Raw genomic sequence first — 8,551 nt, forward strand, 5'->3', positions numbered from 1 at the left:
GTTCTTCTCCAGACCTACTGAAGACAATAGTCCTGAACAAGACCTGTGTGTGCATGGCTGTGTTCATTCTTTAGGAAGGAGGGAAAAAAGGAGGGGGGAGGGGGGCATATATCTTGGAAATGAAACATTTTCCTCTTAGATAATCCAGTTTCCAGTCCAACAATCTACCTCTGCGGGCCAACAATGCAACCGAAATCCTATCCTATTTTAGGCTGTTATGTTTTTAAAGTTGGTTCTTGAATTCCTGGAAAAGCAAAAGTATGAGAACCTTCTATGCATGCTGTACATGCCAGGCCCTTTTCTGAAACTGTGTCCTCATCAGGGTGCTTTAGCAAACAAAGTTTTAATGATGATCTTTGTTTGTCTTGCATGCGTCTTGCACAATCCTTTCAAATTTGTTTTAGTTCATTGCTTTTAGGATATAAGCCAATGGTGATGGGTGTCTGCAACAGGAAAAGAGAAGAATGAGAGGGATGATTCCTTAAAAAGTTCATTCCTAGAATTCACATAGACCATCTCTGGCTAACTTGAGCTTTCTGGGTGAAAACCAACATAAAGCAAAGCTAACGAAAAAAAAAAAAAAAGCAATATTCAAAAGGTACAGAATAGAGTAATACAGAGGTTGTAGTTACATTATGTAATATGTACTGTCTCATTAAGAGTTTAAAATACATGTGATACCTCAGATAATAGAATGCAAAAGTGTTAGCAAATATTTCAAACAGTGATTTTGTCCTCTATGAGAAACTGAACACTGATTTAAAATATATGACTTGAGTCCTTGAGTCTCCACCTCAGTCTACACTTAAAGCAAAATTTGACAGGATTGTGTTATAGAACAGGCTGATTTAAAGGGAAAAAAAAAAGCAGTTGATTTGTTAAGTGTTCTTTGTACTCATTGTATCTCAGGATTTAGCTTGCTCATTTTCTTCTCTTATTTTAACCCTTTCTGAAGTTTCCAGAAAAGCTCCCAAAATAAAAATAGAGTTTCCAGTACAACATTAAAATGGTTAGCCCTACTTCTATGCACAGAATGAGCTGGTTTTCATTTGCAAACCACTAAGTTACTTAACAGGTGTAAATTGAGCCTATATTACTTTAGTTTGAACAAAAAAGAAATCCTGGTATTTGAAATGTATGGTGAATTTGTACTATTTGTACTGTGCTGAGACATCCATTCTTACTTCTCTTCCCAGAGCTAGGAACTGTCCAGTACTATGTTCTGCTGTTCCGGGAGTGTTGTCAGATAAATTAAAAGCCAGGCCAATACTAACTTATCGTGAAAAACTCGTAGCCCTGGTTTTTTGATTCTGATGTAACAGCATGTCACTACTCCTTTCCGGGCAAGTGAAGGAGGCATAGGAACTACTAGGTCCTCGAGTCAAGAGGAAGGGTTTTCTATGTGAGGCTCAGTGCTGAAATGAACATCTTGACTGCGAATAGTTTTCTGTAACATGGGCCTTACGTAGACAGGACTCTGTCTACATAACTTCTTTATAGAGGACAGACACCTTTTAGCTTCTGCTTGTAAAGATTTATTTAAAAAAAAAAATCTGGAGGATTAAAGAAAAAAGTTAAGGACACAGAAGTAAATAAGTTAAAACATCTTTTCACTAGATGGATCATGTCTGCTTTCTTTCTGTAATGCAATGGTTGCTTTTTGAGATGAACAAACTTGTTAAACTGAAGAAGAGGGGAATTAGTAAATGAGTTGTCAGATGGGCAAAGAAATGCCTGAAAGGAAAGGTGGTGATGTGTTACACTGAATGGCAGGGGGGAGTTGTTAGAGCTCTGTCAAAAGATTGATGTTGAAACTGGTGTTGTTTAATATTTTCATTAGTGGTGTTGGCACAAAGAATAGAACTTGCTAATGAAATTTGTTGACATCAAACTTGGGAAACATTCCCAGTGGGGTGGTGTACTACCAGAATAATTGGATGACCTTGAGGAGTAGAGAAATAAAATGGGATAAAATACAGTTACACAAAGCACAAGGTCATGTGCTCAGGGACTAATAGCAAAGGCTCTCTGATATAAACTTAGAGCTTGTCAAATGGAAGATGAGGGAATTTGAAAGCATGATCTGTAAACCACTGAGAGGGTGGCTGTGCACCACTGATTTGATGTTCCTGTGGAAAAGATGAACTCAGTCATAGGTATCATAGCCCTGTATTTTTTGTACAGGTAAGGAGGTACTAATGCCGCTTGTGGTACATGTGACTGGTGAAACTTTAGCTCTAAAACTGTGCACAGATTTGGAAGTGCACAATAATTTAATTGGACTTAGGAGAATTGTAAGAAAAAAAAAGCCCTATTAGAGGAGTGGACAGTAGTCTAAAGGAACTTGGGTTGTTTAGTTTAGCCACATGAAGCCTAAAAGACCTGACAGTCTTTGAATATCCTGGTTGCAGTAAATGTGGAAGGAAAGAAGGAAAGGAGGCCTGTTAAAAAAAAAAAAAAAAAGTATGTTTTGTTAAGAAAATAACATCAACAGAGCATGAATTAGAAGTTAGAGAAAGTTTTTTGTTTTTAACTGATCAAGCCTCTAAAGCCTAGCAAGCTGAGAGAAAATATCCTCATTATAGGAATTATATGATACAATGATCTGTAATGTGCAAGGGACATGCATTAGAGCATGGAATTTGTTTTGTCCTGTGTTTCATCAAGCTGTAGGTAGAGCACGCTCAGGTCTGAAGTGTCCCGTGTATTAGCTGAAAGCAACCGTAGTCTAAACCAGACTGACACAGGAGGTAGAGAGAATTGTTAGATTTCTTCACTGTGTTGAAGGTGATGGATATGAGCGCTGTGCTGAACAGAGTGTGCTGCTAGTGGCTTTCCTTGCCTCTTAGAAGAGCAATGCTCCTGTGTCCATCTTAGAGAACCGTTGTGCTGCAGGGCTGCTTCACTGCTTCCTTCCCACTGATGGCTTCCGAATTCCCCATTGTCTGCTCCTGTGCCTATTTTGTAAGCTATAGCCACGTGAATGGTAAAATCATGAAATGAAATATATGGAGACTTTTTTGTTTTTATTTTGAATTCTGTGTAGTATCACTTTCTCTTCAGCAGCTGTTCATTAATGAAATGTATTTGTATCACACAAAATCCTGCCAGAAATTAAGTACATTCCATTATAGTTCAGTAATGCTTGATGTAGCTGGTCAGCTTGCTTTTCTTCCTATTTGAACAGCATGTTCTTATTTTTTTCCTTGCCAGCAAATAGTCGAAATGTTCTCATTAAGAACTTGAGGAATGACACATTGCTAGAATTTAAGTGCCAGGATTAAGCCTTATTTGGGTTCTTGACATACGATAGGTCGGCCTAGGAAGAGTCTGTCATGTCTCAAATGTTTGTTTATAGTCATTTGTAGTTATCTTGTGTAGTCATCGTTCAGTAATCTTGAGTGTAATGACTACAGTAACTACTGTTTAAAGTTAATATTTTGCCTAGCTTGAGTAACTTGGCTCGACAGGGGAACTTCACAATGGAAAAGGAAGTGGAGTGATACTCCCTAGATTACTGCATGACTGCAAGCCTTCCTCCTGTGGGAATTGCTAGCCTGCTGCTCTGTGTGCCATGTGAGATCTCCTTGCTCCTTATGCTGTCCCTTTAAGCCCTTCTCCATTGTTTTCCCTCTTCTGCTTCAGGGGAATTGGATGTATTTTCTTGAAAAAGCGTACCATCCTTATGAGAATGGGAAAGGGATTTGAAGCTTTTTTGGTTTTATCCTTGTCTTCTTTTTTTTTTTCCAGTGTGTGTGTGTTTATGTTGAAGATGACTGTCTACGTGTCCCTCAGAACTCCAGAGAAATCCAGTTCTAAGTTATACCTTCCGCACAAAGCAGCCTGAGGGCATTCCTGCATTAATGAGTACAGCCAGCTCTGAACTGGCAAAGTTCAGGCTGTTCTTTGCACAAACTCCATCGAATATTTTAATCTCCATCTGCTTTTGAAAGAATAGCTGGCTCACAATATTCAGGCTTAATTTTACTCTTATGGTGATTTAAAAATCCTGTGCCTCTTAAAAGCATTACTGAAATTTGTCTCACAATGTCTCTGTCAAGTCGGGAAGTATTGCAAATGCTGCACCAGGTGTTTTGGATGAATAGTTTGTTCACAGGAAATACAGTTTCCATCTGAAATGAATTTGTACTGACTTTAGTTGATGGTTTTGGCCAAACATAACTGTAAGAAAGAAGTTATTTGGACTTCTTAAGAACTACAGTTAACATCATTTTATTTAAAAACATCCCAAATACTAATTTGTTAATACTTACTTAAATCAGTTAAAATCTGTTCACTGTAGAATTATAACTTTTATTTCCAGTAAAATGAAAGCAGTATGTTTTTCTACCTGTAATGGTTGTGGTATTTGTTATGTACCTGGAATATTATGTGCATATTTGCGTAAACCTGTTTACTTCCTTTTTTTTTTTTACCATAACATTTCTTGTTTTAGATTAAAAAAAAAAAAAAGTTATATAGCCTGCATTAGTATTTCTATTTAATTGGAAAGCTGAGGAATAAATTATATGTTCTGCCCAAAACCAGTCCATGACAAACCCCATACAAAATTTGGATTTTTCAGACTATTTTTACCTGAGGCTCTTCTTGTGTTTTAATCAGTAAAGTGAATCTTTCACTTTTATTCATTTTTGTTGAACTTTGTATCATAATCACCACTTACTAAAACTGCCTTTGATATTCTGTGGGCTGATGTGTACTTAACATGTGGAAGGAACATAGTGAGCGTGGATGCAGGAGGGTGAGGTCTCACTGCACAGGATCAGGAGTCTTGCCAAAGGCGTAGCTGAGGTCAGGCTCTTGTGTTCCCTGCGGCGCCCATACTCTGCGTGGGAGGTTTTAAGTTAACCCTGGCTCTCTCTGGTTCTAACTTTTAAGTGTTGTTTTAATTTTAAGTGTTCTCGTTCACATGTGGAACTTGGCTTTCCTCTAGCTGCTCCCATAGTGGATATTTTTATGTAAATGAATAAACCTGTGTGCTAAAAACACTTGCTAGTACTGTTGTAGTACCTATGATTTGTCATGGTACTTATGATTTTTGTAGTACACATGATTTTCATGAGACTGCCAGACAGTATTTCATAGGGCTCCTTGATCCTTCTTCCCTATTACTGAGCTTTGACAGTGCCTCGTAGAAGACATTTATAGAAATAAACTGGCTAAATGTGGGGTGAACTTTCTCACAAAGCTTTCCAGTTTCCAACAATAAGCCCCAAATTCATATCACATTGAAGCCATTATCTGTAGCAGGCATTTGTTTAATCCTGTTTTGAATTTATTAATACTTTTTGATCCACAGCATCCTGTAGCATCAAGTCCCATGACTAGACGTTTCTTGAAGAAGTATTCATTTGTTTAATTCTAAAGTTTGTTCCTTATCATTTTAAGAGTCAGTTTGTTCCTTAGGTATTGTCCCCTCCTCATCTTCTCCATACCATTTGTGGAGACCTCTGTCATAACTTCCTTTATTTGTTTGTAGACAGTGTAATTACCGTTTCCTTGCAGAGAAGTTTTCTTTGTCTCTTTCTGTGCTGAGGCTCCTCTCTTCTACCATGCTGACTTTTTTGGAGGGAAGGGTTAGAACTCTGTACTGGTTTATACTTAGTCTGAACACTTAGCCTGCAGCCTGTTTAAAATAAAGTATTTCCTTGGAAGAAAAAAAAAAACCACCCTTTCAGTTGCTCTTTAATTTCCTTTTAGTTAGAATATTTTATGTTCAATTTTCATTTCTTAAACTATATCAATATGCTGGCTGTATTTTATAACTGTTTAATTTATTATCATCTCTCTTCTCCATTCCAGTTACGTAAGAGCTCTGTGACTGCCATATTATGTATGAATAATTTAGAATATTTATTTGTTTTTGAACAGTATGTAGCCTCTGGGAATAATGAAGGGGACAGCACCACATGACTGTTAGCCATATGGGGATCTTCTGGTATTTCTGTCTAGGCCGCTAACAATTTATGGACCACGGATTAAGAAATTCTAACCCAACATGTATAGTATTTTATGCTTCACTTTCTTACAGTATTTCAAGAAGTGTATTTTTTCCTCCTGTCACAGAGGTGGTCTGGAATATTTTGTGCTGGTTAGTAATGCCATCTAAGAACTGAATTAGAGGGTTGTAGGTTCCAGGTTATTACTGCCTGCTCTGAAAATAAAAACAAAACTTGTAGATACAGGCTCATATTTTTCTCCACAGTTCTGTACAGTTTCCCAGAGTATTTCTGAGGCTTGATGAGGGTTGTTTGTACTTCATCATATGTACCATGCACAAACAACTGCATATGTGGTCAGCCCCAGCTCCGTAATCTAAAACATCCATTCGGATGCTGAACACGTAGTAGCTTAAGGTAATGGCATAAATTTCAATTACAAATACAGATTTGAGATGCAGTAAATGTAATGAATGGTGAAATTCTGCCTCCACAGAAATCAGAGCCAAAACCCTTGTTTGATTTCACTGGGATCAGAAATCCAGCTCCAATGTGCTTTTCCTGGCTATGATTGAAGCAAAGCCTATTAAGCTAATGAAAACACTGCAGTGCTTTGACACAATAGACTACTAATTCATTTCCACAATTGTCGGTTGTGCAGAATATACGGGAGGGCATGCTGACATATTTAAAGCACCTAAGAAGTGTGAATGCATTTAATAAATTATACATCCAAAGTACAATATTAGGTATAAACAAATAGTTTGGAGGCAGACAGTAATAAAGTAATTTAACATGAAGTGTTTGTTTCTTGGTACTGATGGTCTGTGTTACCAACAAATAGGAAACAAATCAGCTACAATTTTTGTTGAAAGGGGGAGAGAGACCATATCTTTTTTTTTTTTTTTTAACCCATTTTTACAAACATTCGTTATACCAATCATAAACAAATAACACATCAGCAGAAATCAGCATCAGAGAGTCTCTGGCCTACTGGATTCAAGAAAGAATCTCCAATCACTTACTGTGTGTAGTACTTCTGAAGTTATTTCAGTGCTGCCAGTGTAGAATTTACATTTAAGCATAATTTGGCCTAATAACTTTGGCCTAATAACAGCTAAGTAAAGTGAAGTACAAATATATAATTTTTTTGAGTCTGACCAAAGTATGTGGAATAGGGATGTCATTCTATCAGTAAGCATACTTTCAGGCCATAACTGTATAGGATTAAAATACAGACTCCTGATTACTGTTATTGCTGATAACAATTTATTGTCAATGCTGCATGCAGTAATGACCATGAACTTGGGCTTTTCATATCATAAAGGTTTTTAAGGTGCATATATGTTTGTTTGGTTTTTTTAAGTTGTTACTACATTTTTACACACTGTGATCAGTGAGTATTTTGTGTAGGTTGGGAAATGGCAGATCTGTTTCCTCAGTTCACTGCATTGTTGATTAGAACATTGAAATGAATTTTAAAGTCTCTTTTATACTGCTGTAATGGATACCTTAATGTAAATAAAAATGAGGCCAAAAAAAGCTTTGGGAACAAAGACCTTTTAAGCTATATATTTACCCCTACTGCATTTCTGCCTTTTCATCACACCATTCAGTTCCCTTCTCTTTTGGAAGCAAATGTGAGTGTTGTGCGATAAAGTATATGTGCTGTTGTAAGCATATTTTCTAAAAATATTTATATACCTGTTATTGTTTACATTTGTGTAAAGCTGTTGCTTATGTTTTTCCATTTAATTTATCTTTTCAGCTGTACTCCTTAGCTGCAGGAGCTTTTAGAAACACCACTGAAAATGTAAATATGTCAATTGTTTTGTATATATCTTTCCAGACTTATAACTAAAAAAACTTTATTTTTTCACTTCAGAGCCATATCTTTGTCTAAAAAAATAATACAAATCTCGATATTTGAACTCCTTCATTATTTCTACCCAAAGCTAGTCTCCTGTTGTTGTAGGATACGTTTCAATTGCCATATAAGTTTCTCACAAAATAAATGCCTGTGCTGAAACTCACTGAAGTCATTAGAAAATCTTTGAATCCCCAGCTTTAACAAAAAATCTTCCTCTGTGGCAAAAGATTTTTTTTTTTTGGCAGAGAGGTTTGTTTATTGCAGCGAGACTTGCACAATAAGGCTGCATCTAGAGTGATGCAGCCAGGGAACATTCCTGGACACTGGCAGTTGATCCTCTGTGCTGCTGAATGCTTAGCACGTTGCGCAGTCCTCGCTTCTGCTAATTAACACGCTCCTAAACACTTCCCAGACGTGGTTCAAGAGGTTAATGTGGTCCAAGGCCTATTCCCAAAAGGTGGTTCATCAAAAGCCGCCCAATATTGGAATATTAAATAGTATGGTTGCACGCTTCTGTGTCAGTTGGCCTCAGTTTTAAAAATAGCAGTTCTGGGCACATTTGGTTTACTGGTATGTAGATAGCTCTATGGTAGTCAAGCTAGTAAAGCAGGAGGAACAGGGTTCTGCTGCAGTTGATAACTGTAGATAACTTTAATTAGAGGAACCAGATCAGAGATTATTTCTGAAGTCTCAGTTAGAATTTGAGGATGTAAGGACTGTC

The 8,551-nt window shown here is 37.0% G+C and overlaps 1 long non-coding RNA gene across 1 annotated transcript in view; it reads left to right on the top strand.

Annotated features, from left to right (window-relative positions):
* The first annotated feature begins 1,239 nt into the window (after nt 1-1,239).
* LOC310899538 overlaps nt 1,240-8,551 on the top strand; it is a 71,428-nt gene continuing 64,116 nt past the window's right edge. The window contains exon 1 of the long non-coding RNA XR_014584370.1: nt 1,240-7,773. This is a non-coding gene — a long non-coding RNA (uncharacterized lncRNA). The remainder of the gene's footprint in view (nt 7,774-8,551) is intronic.

This window comes from Anser anser, assembly GCF_964211835.1.
Source record: "Anser anser genome assembly, chromosome: 4".
Taxonomy (NCBI): domain Eukaryota; kingdom Metazoa; phylum Chordata; class Aves; order Anseriformes; family Anatidae; genus Anser; species Anser anser.